General features: G+C 40.2%; 1 long non-coding RNA gene across 1 annotated transcript; it reads left to right on the forward strand.

Annotated features, from left to right (window-relative positions):
• Window positions 1–661: 661 nt before the first annotated feature.
• Window positions 662–8697, forward strand: LOC131381849 (uncharacterized). Its single transcript, XR_009210838.1, has 4 exons — window positions 662–767; window positions 2236–2424; window positions 8091–8343; window positions 8605–8697. It is a non-coding gene; the product is annotated as an uncharacterized LOC131381849 (long non-coding RNA).
• The last annotated feature ends 3379 nt before the right edge of the window (window positions 8698–12076 follow it).

Here is a 12076-nt window from a genome sequence, read left to right on the forward strand (position 1 = left end):
GAAATTACAAACTACTACACATTTCTAACTGGTAGCATTCACATGCCAGCTGTGGTCTATTATTTGGTGACATGCGGGGACTGCTTCTAAGTTGTTTGAGGGTCTTCTATTATCTGAGTTATCAAGGACAAGATGATGTGACCTGCAGCTCATTGGGGGTCAAGGGGAAAGGTGGTAGAGGTGAGGAATAAGAGAAGTAAAATGTTAAGTGCAAAGGCTTTATTCTCTCTGCTTATGGATCCTTCCTCATATCCCCGCACTGAGTCCACCAGTTCTGCTTCCCAGTAAACAGCCTATGGGGTACCTGCCTGTAAATACCTGGAGCATCACAAGGTTGGGGGGGCGGGGAATTAACAAACACCCTAAAGCCTTTGAGGTAGAAGCAACGCAGGCCCCCTTATAATGTGGGCCAACCGCCCGGCCGGATCTCGCCCGGAGTGGTCTCCTGGATCTTCTCTCCTCAGGCGAGCGTCCGGTTCCCGCGCGCTCCAAAGGGCTGCCCGCCGGCCGAGACCACAAAGGGGCGGCGCCTGACCCATCCAGAGGGCAGAGGGCGCTGCCTGCTCCGCTCTCCAGGCACCGCCCCGGCTCCCGGATGTAGGTTGCCCTCCGCCCGCCCCGCCCCGCCCCCCTCACCCGCAGGCCACCCGGCTTCCCACCGGATGGCGGCGGCCGGGTCCTGGAGGCCCGCAAGGCGGGTGCTGCTCAGCGATCTTCGCTGACCGGCCGCGGCGGTAATCCTGCCCCGCCCACTTAAGTAAGCAAAGGTACGGCCCCCCCAGGCCCCGCCGCCTGTCCTGACAGATAAGCCTCCTGGTCAACCAGGCTTCTCTTAAGTTTTGCTCCGTATCCCCGCCCTAGCTTTGAGCCCCACCCCCAGCGGACATACTCCGCCTCCAGCCCGCCTCAGAGGAAAGTGAGCTCTGGGTTAAGAAGCTGCGGGTCTGCGCCGCCTGAGTGCACTCAGTACCTGTAATGCCTGTGGTGCCGGCCGGGAGGGTCGGGCCCAGGAGAAGGCAGACTAGCCCCTGCCCTGCCCAACTTCAGTCCAGCCAGAGAGAAGTAAACGAGGGAGTGGGTGTTAGGTAAGGAAAGTACCCTGACCGGACGGGTTAGGTGAGAAGGTTTCTTGGAGGAACTGAGACTGGAAGATGGAGGGAATTCGCTAGGCCAGAGGCGGGAGGGTGCCCAGGGGAGGGGACAGAGTTCCAGTAAAGTAGCAGGCCTCGGTGAGAGGATCACCATAGGTTCCAGAAACTAAAACAATTTTTGACCAATATGGCTGGAGCGTAGAGTAGTCCAGCAAGAAATAAAGCTGGACAGAGAATGGAAGTCAGATTCTAGAAGACTCTAGAGGTTCACACTTTAGGCTTTTAAAGTGGGAACGTGGCATGATCAGATCTACATTTCATAAAGGTCACTCTGCAGAGTGCATTGGGAGGAGATCAGACTACAGACAGGAAAATCAGAAGACTGGCATTGATGTGGACTAGGATGGGGGCAGTGAGGATGAAGAGAGAGGGGTGGATTTGAAAGATGTTTTGCACATAGAATTAACAAATTTTGGATGAGGTGGCAGGGTAGGTGAGAATTAAAGAGAATGAAGAGTAAAGATGACTTATTTCTGCATCAGCAAGGTCAATGGTGACCGTACAAGTTATTGCTCTCCCCCCACCATATTTTTAGCACTTTCAGAGCTGTTACCTTACTGCCTTGAGTGATTCTCTTTTGTGTAGAGAATTTATTGCTGTTCCAAATTAGAGGTTTCTTGAAGAAATGGACATCTTCAGGTTTTCTTTTGCTTAGATTGTACCGCAAATTACCCATTTGATCATTTGCTGAATGATCCAATGAATCAATGGTCTCAAGGGTTTGATCCTCAAAACTAAAAAAAAGCTGTCAGAAAGGCCAGTCCTCAAGATGTAGATTTACAGTCACGTGCCCCATAATGACATTTTGATCATCGATGGACTACATATATGACATTGGTCTCATAAGATTATAATACAGCTGAAAAATTCTTATCACCTAGTGACAAAGCCATCATAACATTGTAGCGCAACGTATTACTCACATGCTTGTTGTGATGCTGGTGTAAACAAACCTACCATGCTGCCAGTCATATAAAAAGATAGCACACATAATTATGTGCAATACATAATACCTTATAATGATAAATGACTATTGTTACTGGTTCATGTATTTACTGTATTACACTTTTTATCATTATTTTAGAGTGCATTCCTTCTACTTATAAAAAACAGTTAACTGTCAGCCTCAGGCAGGCCTTTCAGGAGGTGTTCCAGAAGATAGCATTGTCATCATAGGAGATGACAGCTCCGGGTGTGTTATTGGCCCTGAAGACCTTCCAATGGGACAAGAAGTGGAGGTGGAAGACAGTGACATTGATGATCCTGACTCTGTGTAAGCCTAGGCTAATGTGTGCGTTTGTGTCTGTTTTTAACAAAAAAGTTTAAAAATTAAAAAGATATAAAAAGCTTATAGAATAAGGATATAAAGAAAGAAAATAGTTTTGTGTATCTGTACAATGTATGTTTTAAACTTAGTACAAAAGAGTCATTTTTTTCAAGTTTATAAAGTAAAAACATTGTGGTAAGCTAAGGTTATTGAAGAAAGAAAAATATTTTTTCATAAATGTAGTGAAACCTAAGTGTACAGTGTTTATGAAGTCTATAGTAGTGTACAGTAATTTTTCTAACAAAAGAAATATATACTGTTACAGAATATTAAAAAGACTAGAAGAGAAGGTATCACTTTTCTGAGATGAGTCAGTATTTGATCTTACATCATGTTATAACAGTAAAATAGAATCAAAGATTGACTCACCCCAGCATTATCAAAAGACCATGGAGGCCAGGCGTGGTGGCTCATGCCTGTAATCCCAGCACTTTGGGAGGCCGAGGCGGGTGGATCATGAGGTAAGGAGTTCGAGACCAGTCTGGCCAACATAGTGAAACCCTGTCTCTACTAAAAATACAAAAAATTAGCCGGTTGTGGTGGTGTGTGCCTGTAATCCCAGCTACTCAGGAGGCTGAGGCAGGAGAATTGCTTGAACCCAGGAGGTGGAGGTTGCAGTGAGCTAAGATCGCATCATTTCACTCCAGCCCAGGCAACAGTCTGAGACTCCATCTCACAAAAAAAAAAAAAAAAGACCATGGATTTGGGGGGCCAAGCAGCCCTGGGTTTGAATATTGGCTCTATCCCAAACTAGCTGGGCAATTCTGGACAAGTGAGGCATTCCTTAAGACTCAGTGTTAGTTTCCTAGGGCTGATATAACAAAGCACCAAAAACTGGGTGGCTTAAAACAACAGAAATATATTGCCTCACAGTTCTGGAGGCTGGAAGTCCAAAATCGGTGTCAGTAGGGTCATGCTCTCTTGAAAGCTCTATAGGAGGATCTGTTCCATCTCCTAATTTGTAGAGGCCCAGGTGTTCCTTGGCTGTATCACATCACTCCAATGCTCTGTCTTCACAGGGTGTTCTGGGTCTCACTGTCTTCTTATGAGGGCACCAGTCATATTGCATTTGGAACCTGCCCTATTCCAGTATGAACTCAACTTATTGTATCTACCATGTCCCTATTTCCAAATAAGGCCACATTCGCAGGTACTGAGGGTTAGGACTTTCACATGTCACTTTTTGGGGGACAAAATTCAATCCATAACACTCAGTATCTTCATCACATAGGTGAGAATAAAGTTACCTTCCTTGGAGAGCCATTGTGAGAACCGTGTATGAACTTATTTTTAAAAATTCCTAGCACAATATCTGACACATGATAAATAAGAAAAGTGTAATGTAATAAAAACCAGTCCATTGGAATGATACATTCTTTTTTTTTTTGAGATGGAGTCTCGCTCTGTCGCCCAGACTGGAGTGCAGTGGCGTGATCTAGGCTCACTGCAAGCTCCGCCTCCCAGGTTCACACCATTCTCCTGCCTCAGCCTCCTCAGTAGCTGGGACTACAGGCACCCGCCACCACGCCTGGCTAATTTTTTGTATTTTTATTAGAGATGCGGTTTCACCATATTAGCCAAGATGGTCTCGATCTCCTGACCTTGTGATCCGCCTGCCTCGGCCTCCCAAAGTGCTGGATACATTAAGTGGTGAAAAGCACAATTACTTTTGCACCAATCTTATAGTTATCAATACTATCTTTAAACAGTGTTTCTAATATTTTCTACTATTATCCTTTACAGTTCACAAGCAATGAGTTCTGCTTTTCACTCTCTTCTTGCCTCACCCTATTTGTGTTCTATTTTCACTTTTTTAAAGTAAACTATCTTTATGTGGGATATACCTTTTAGAAACTCTAGCACACACCTTAATGAAGAGCTCCCAAATATAATCAGCAAATGTCTCAGGTGATATGTCCTGGAAGTGAGGGAAGGGAAAGTGAGAAAAAGTAGTGTTTTGCACTGTTTATAATATATTATCTCTAGTTCTCATTCCAACCCCATGAGACAAGCATTATTAACCTTGCTTTTAGAAGAAGAAACTCAGGCTGAGAGAAGGTTAAGTAACTTGCTTAAGGTCAGAGCTAGCATGTGGTAGGGACAACATTCCCCCCAGGTTTGCCTGGCTCCAAAGAGCACATGTATTATTCTCCCCTCCTTCCATCACCTTGTGGTATTATTTCCAAACTCACATTATCTTTTCCTATTTCCTTTCCAAGTAGTCACTTGGAGCTGTCATTTTCCATATTCATATACTTCACTAAATCCTTGCTTCTCTTTCCCAAAATTGGCCAGAAGTAAAATTGTGAAGTATGTAGAAATCTTCTTTTGATCATTTGGTAAACTTTGACAAGGCCTTGTGGAATACTTTGGAGACTGACAATCATACCCAGCCTTTTCTCTTTTTCTGCATTCTCAGAGACCAAGATGTTCTTCCTTCTGTGTAAGACCCCTCCTTTGTGCTCTTAATCTCATCCCTTTTAGTCTCTTTGGGGATCTTTATCTCAGAACTGTATCTTTCATCATTCCCACTTCCTCTGCACTTACTAATATTCCCTATTTTTTTTAAATCCCTTTATAGCATCCTCCCTCTGAGTCATCACCCAATGGCTTATTTTCCATCTTTTTCTTTTGAGCCCTGGAGAGAAAAGTATAGTATACAGTTGTCAACTCCATTTCTTCTTCAACTAATCCACTGTAGTCAGATTTTGATCCCACCTTCCACTGAAACTGCTCTAAGATTACGCGAAAGCCTTTTAAATACCAAAGCCAATGAATGCTTTGAAATCATCATCTTACTCCATTTCTCTGCTGTAGCGGACAGTTTTTATTGCCTCATTCTGTTTAAAACTCTTCTTTTTCTTGGCTTCTGGAAGATTGCATCTGTCTGTGCTCCTCTTAATTTTCTTGGGTTTTTTCTTCCTCTACATTCTAATATGGCCCACAGCCTGTCTCTCATTGCATGCCATCCCGAGAATTCTTCCACTCTGATAGCTTCAACCAGGACCTTTATACATAGCTACGCACCAGAGATGTATAGCTGATTCTGTCCTCACCTGACCTTCTCTTTAATATTTCCAAAGGACTTTCTCTTAAGACGAATATTGAAGAAAAAGTGAAAATTTGCTGTCAACCTCTCAAAGTAGAGAGAGAGGGCATTCTAAGCAGGCAGTTTTGATATCGTGCAGAGGTATGGAAGTATGAAAGACCAGTAAAAATTGAGAGGGCTATGGTAAGTTCAGTATTGCTGCAGGGTGAAGTGGAATAGGTGTGGTCAGGATGTGTGGAGAGATGAGAGGTGAGGCTAAGCAAATAGGCAGGGGTCAAGTGATATGAAGGATCTTATTAGCCATACTAGATGGTTTCAAATTTTGCCCTATGTATGGTGAGCCATTGTGGCATTCTGAGAAGAGTAGTGTAATTGGCTGTAAGTTTTAGACAGCTTACTGTTAGGAAAGTAAAAGAAGTCTAAGACTAGAAGCAGGAGGCCAAGGAAGAAGCTATGGTAATAATCCAAGTGAGAGATGGTGATGAGGTGAACTAAGACAATGGACATGGTTTGGAGAGACAATGGGTGTTTCTAAAGTGGAATCAGGAGAATTTGTTGAAAAATCAAATAAAAGGGAGGAAAAAAGGTGGACTCTAGGATGATGAGGTTTCTGGTTTTTGTAATGGGGTAGATGAAAAACAATTTAGCACAATGGATTATAGGAAGTGACGTGTATTTATTGGAAAAAATTCATGCATTGATTCATTCATCAGACAGACATTTAAGCATTTTCTACATGCTAGACACTATGCTAAGCCCCAGAGTAATTTCTAATTTGGACATAACTTTGAGAATGCCTTTAACATCGAGATGGAGATGTTTAGCAAACAGGTAGAGATAGGCATCTAAAGCTCAGCAGACACATCTCCATTTTGTTGTTATTATTAACAACGTTGTCACATATGTTCTTGTGGGTAAATTTTTGCCCAGATGCTTAATTATCTACACTGTGCAGAAGATATTAGAGAAATGAGAATGGCTGAAATTTATAATCCCATGCCATGTCATTTATATTACTTTGTTTAATAATGTCCTTATCAACTTTTGTTCTTCTGTGATTGACATAACTTTCCAAAAGGAACAAATGTGCAACTACATGACTGAGCAGTGTGATATAACTGATTTCTGAAAAATTTGATATAGAATCAAAGGGTTAAATATCCTCTTCATAAGCATTTTTATTACTCTCTGTGAAATTTACTACCTTCTTCAGTTTAACATTTCAGTGTTCTTGGACTTAACGTTTTAGATATGATTACTACTTATATATTGCGATAGCATTATGAATAAGCATTATCCTTTTTGGAAAAGGGGAAAAATTTGGAAAGTCATAAATATATGTACCTTTTAACTCAGTAATTCAACTTTTTGAAAATTCAGCTACTCTAAAATCATCTAAGCAATAGAAAAAGCTGTATGCGTGATGATGTTTATCACAGCTTTATTTATAGCTTTTAAAGGAAAGGAAGCAACCTTGGTGTCCATGGGAGTAAATTATAGTTATTTTTTGTGTAACCATTAAAATTATGGTTGGAAAATTATAGAGAGATATGAAAAGTGTATATGATAGAATGTTAGACAATTCAGGAGAAAATTTTAAGTAGACTATAATTATAACCATGTAAAAATTACATATGAAAAATAATGTAAGTATATTGCCAAAATACTAACAATAGTTATATTTGGATGGGGAAATTATAGTTTGTTTGTTTGTTCCCAAATTATCTGCGTATCAGAGATTGATCATTTTCATTTTCCCAGGGATCACTTGCCCTTTCTCTAATAAAAGTACCCTGACTCAACAGAGGGAATTGCAGGTTCCTTCTCTGAGTTCATGTGGTTTCAGTGGGGTTGACTCCACCCCGCCAGAGACATAGCCCAAGCCAAGATCATCAAAAGCAATTAGACCCAATTCTAGGACTTTTATTGGAACTTTAGGAAAAATGCAAGTTATTTCCACTGTGGATTGGTAAGAGGATAGAGTGGAAGCCTGGAGCCGTAGGCAGCCATATAGTCAGAGTAGGGGTACAATCTATTTGTGAAAGGAGCCAAGACAGAGGAACACAAAGACAAGAGATGGCGACAAGGAGACTGGATTCTGAGAACACTGTTTGAGCCCCAGGACCTAACTGTGTCTGATGTGAAATTATCCCTGGAATTTTCAGTTATGTGAGCCCATAGCTTTATTTTGGCTTCAGCCAGTCTGTATTTTTTCTCTTTTAATTGACAACAAAAAGACTCCTAATTAATTAGATAATCAGATTTTGTCACCTTTTTATTTTTTTTTAAAAAGCATATGCATCATAAGCACTCCAAACCATCCTAAACATTCTAAAGCTTATATTCATTTCTTGACCTGCACTAGAAGTGCAGGTGAAATATTGATTTTAACTTTAGGATTCCAGAAATTCCAGAAATCTTGACTCAGCCCAGTCACATTGCCTTCACAAAGTTACCGAAGGTTTTAAGCAGGGGGAACAAAGTAATACAGAAGGACTTTGTTGTTAGTTGGGCTAGTATTTGATAATTACAGTAATGTGTACTTTTTGTTTTGTCTCTCTAGAACCCCTCCCTTCTCCTGCTGACAGCATTCCCTACTTCTTTTTGGGAACTATTTCTTTACCCAGCTCTGCCAGGGATGGGCAGATTATGTAAATGTGGTCATTCAGCATCCTTTTGAGATTTTCCAAATAGAAATTAAGAAAAAAGACTCTTTTACCTGAAGTTGAAGCAGAAAGATGCTAGTGCCCATGACTCCACTCTTCTAGAGGATGCTGGTCTGAGAGAAGGAGGCCATCTTGCTGAGGAAAGCAGAGGTAAGATATAAAGTCCAAATGGTAAATAATTCAGTTCTAGTAAATCTCCAAGAATAGCTACATTCCTGTCCTTTGCATTATTTGATTATATGAGCCAATAAAATTTCCCCCACCCCCTAAGGTACTTCCTATTAGATTTGTTCATTTGCATCTGAGAGTCCTAGCTAAATATATGTCTAGTGCCCCGGTAAACCGAGGTAGGGACATGTAGCCTAACCTAAAGGTCATGTCAGATCTATCTGTTTTTCCCTAAACCTGCAGATCTTGGGACCTTGCCACTTTCTAGTCAGTGGCATGTTGGAGATCAAGCCAAGGATTTTTACTTTGTGTATGAATGAGGAAGATAGAAGATAGTGCAAGATGGTAAGGCATGTTTTGAAGCAGGAAGTTCTTTTTTTGTTTGTTTGTTTGAAATGGAGTTTCGCTCTTGTCACCCACGCTGGAGTGCAGTGGTGCAGCTCACTGCAACCTCCGCCTCCTGGGTTCAAGCAATTCTCCTGCCTCAGCCTCCCGAGTAGCTGGGATTACAGGTGCCTGCCACCATGCCCGGCTAATTTTTTGTATTTTTAGTAGAGGTGGGGTTTTGCCATGTTGGGCAGGCTGGTCTCAAATTCCTGACCTCGGAGATTGAAACCATCCTGGCTAACACAGTGAAATCCCGTCTCTACTAAAAATACAAAAAAAAAACCAGGCATAGTGGCAGTTAGCCGGGGGCCGAGGGAGGAGGGTGCAGGAGGCCCGAGCATGGCGTGAACCTGGGAGGTGGAGCTTGCAGTGAGCTGAGTTCACGCCACTGTCCCCCAGCCGGGGGGCAAGGCCGGACCCCGACCCAAAAAAAAAAAAAAAAAGTCCTGACCTCGTGATCCGCCTACCTCAGCCTCCCAAAGTACTGGGATTACAGGCGTGAGCCACCGTGCCTGGCCTGAAGCGGGAAGTTCTAAATCAGCTTACCCACTTAAGTGAAAAGGAGTAACAGAGAGAGAACAAGATGGCTTGTCATCTGTGAGGAGGCAGTTCATTAGCTGTAAAGAAAAAGGAAATGGAAGAGAGAGTATCTACATGGCACTGAAAGATGAAAGAAGCACCCACTAAGAAATGTGGTCCAATCAGTGACTTGAAACCCAACTGGATTAGCAATTCCTCTCCCTTGAGAAGGGGAGAAGGGCAAAAACATGGTGGAAGGAAAAACAGGAGAGTTGAGAATGGGACAAAAGTTGCATGTTGGTTTAGTACTAGGAGAGTTTTACAGAGATATACTATACTATTCCAGTTTTTTTAAAAACAGGAGTGCTTGCTAAATATTCAATCATCAAAGATAAAACATGGCAGTATATCATTTATGATTTCTCATTGATATTATACTTCTCATTTGAACAGCTAAGTTTGAAACTCTAAGGAAAAGAAAAGCTCACATAAGACCTGGCTAGTCAGGTGTGTATATTGAAATTCAATCTTTTCATAATAAAAATCAATAATAAGAATTCTTACATTTTCTCTAATATGAATCAAAATGCACAAGATTTTAGTTGTCATCAGCAGTGTTATATAAATTAGCAAACACAAGAAAAATATGAAAAGGTTGTTAATATTTATAAATTTAGAGATGCTATTTATATCCTATGCCTTTGAATTTGATGCTAATATATAACAGTTAGTGAGTTAACTTGGACAAACAGCTTCGAACATGAAATACATTTACTTCAAAGTCAAAGCCATTTTTCTAAAAGGATGAACTAGTTTTGCAAATGTACATGCAAATTTTAAAGGGAGCTGATGTCTTGGTACATGATTCAGTTATTGGAAAACTTCTAAGTATGTTTGAAACAATTTGGGTATATAAATCTTTTTTCAACTGCAAATTTTATGAAATCTTACTACAAGTATTTCTGATGAAAATTTAACATCTGCACTGAGATGTGCTATAAGTGTAAAATATACACCAGATTTCAAAGACTTAGTATGACAAAAAGAATAGAAAATATTGCAACAATTTCTTATATTGATTACATGATGATATTTGAAATACGCTGGAATATACTGTTCTATCTCAGCATGAAATTTAAGAAGGACAGTGTGGAGGAGGTGGGAGTAACCTTTCTGAACTTACATTTCAACTTATTCCCTTTTAGCACTCCACTGCATTTCTCAAGGGTTCCTTTGGAAATTATTTAGCCAATGAGCCTCCACTGGAAAACAAATGACAAACATGGAGGAAATGTTTATGTAGTAACATATAGAAAAACATTCTCACTAATCAAAACGATGCACAGTGAAACAGTGATGAATACTCTTTCTTGGATCTTCAACTCAGCTGTGTACATACCCTAAATATGCATGTTCCAATTCATAAGGGTGAGCCACTGATTCCAGCTTGAGTTCAAAGGAATTGCCTGGGAATTCACAGCTCTTGTTTTTCTTGTCTGGAAGTCTTTACGAGAGCAATTAGGCAAAAAAAGAAACAAGACATCCAGAGAGAAAAGGAAAAGGTGAAATTGTCACTGTTTGTTGATGACATGGTCTTATATACAGAAAAATTTTCTTATATATAGAAAAATCTAAAGACTCAAAAAAACTATTGAAACTAATAAATAGATTAAATAAAGTTGCAGGATGCAAAATCAACACACAAAAATCAGCATTTCTATACACTAACAACAGTCTATCTGGAAAAGAAATCAAGAGAACAATCCCATTGACAATAGCCACCAAAAAAAAAAAAAAAAGCTTAGGAATAAATTTAACCCAGGAGAAGGGCCTATACACTGAAAACTATAAAATGTTAATGAAAAAATCAAAGACACAAATGGAAAGATACCCCTTCCAATCAATTCATCAATTGGAAGAATTAATATTGTTAAAATGTCCATACTACCCAAAGCAATATACAGATTTGAAGCAATCCCTATCAGAATTACAATGTCATTTTTTTATAGAATAGAAAAGATAGTCTAAAACTGATATGGAACCAGAAAAATTTTGAATAGTAAAGGCAATCACTAACAAAAACAGCAAAGCTGGAGGCAACACAATACCTGATTTTAAACTATACTACAAAGCTATGGTAATTTAAACAGCTTGGTACTGCCAAAAAAATACACACATTGACCAATAGAACAGAATAGAGACCCAAGAAATGGCTACATGTATGTAAGGTCAATTGATTTTCAGAAAAAAAAAGTCAAGAATACACAATGGGGAAAGGATAGTCTCTTCAATAAAAGAGTCTTGTAAAAACTGGGCATCTGTATATAGAAGAATTAAATTGGACTCATATCATATGCAAAAATCAACTCAAAATGGATTAAAGACTTAAAGGTAAGACTCGAAATTGTAAAAGTACTACAGGTTGAGTATCCCTCATTCAAAATACTTGGGACTGGAAGTGTTCTGGATTTTGTTTTTTTATTCTGGAATATTTGCATTACATTTAATGGTTGAGCATCTCTAACCCAAACATCTCAAATCCAAAATACTCCAGTGAGAATTTCCTTTGAGCGTCACGCCAAAACTAAAAACGTTTCAGATTTTGGAGCATTTCAAATTTCAGATTTTCAGATTAGGGATACTAATTTTTTTTTTCTTTTTCTTTTTCTTTTTTTTTGAGACAGAGTCTTGCTCTGTCGCCAGGCTGGAGTGCGGTGGCGTGGTCTCAGCTCACTGCAACCTCTGCCTCCTGAGTACAAGTGATTCTCCTGCCTTAGCCTCCCAAGTAGCTGGGACTATAGGCATGCAC

This window comes from Hylobates moloch, unplaced genomic scaffold (genome assembly GCF_009828535.3).
Source record: "Hylobates moloch isolate HMO894 unplaced genomic scaffold, HMol_V3 SCAFFOLD_18, whole genome shotgun sequence".
NCBI lineage: Eukaryota > Metazoa > Chordata > Mammalia > Primates > Hylobatidae > Hylobates > Hylobates moloch.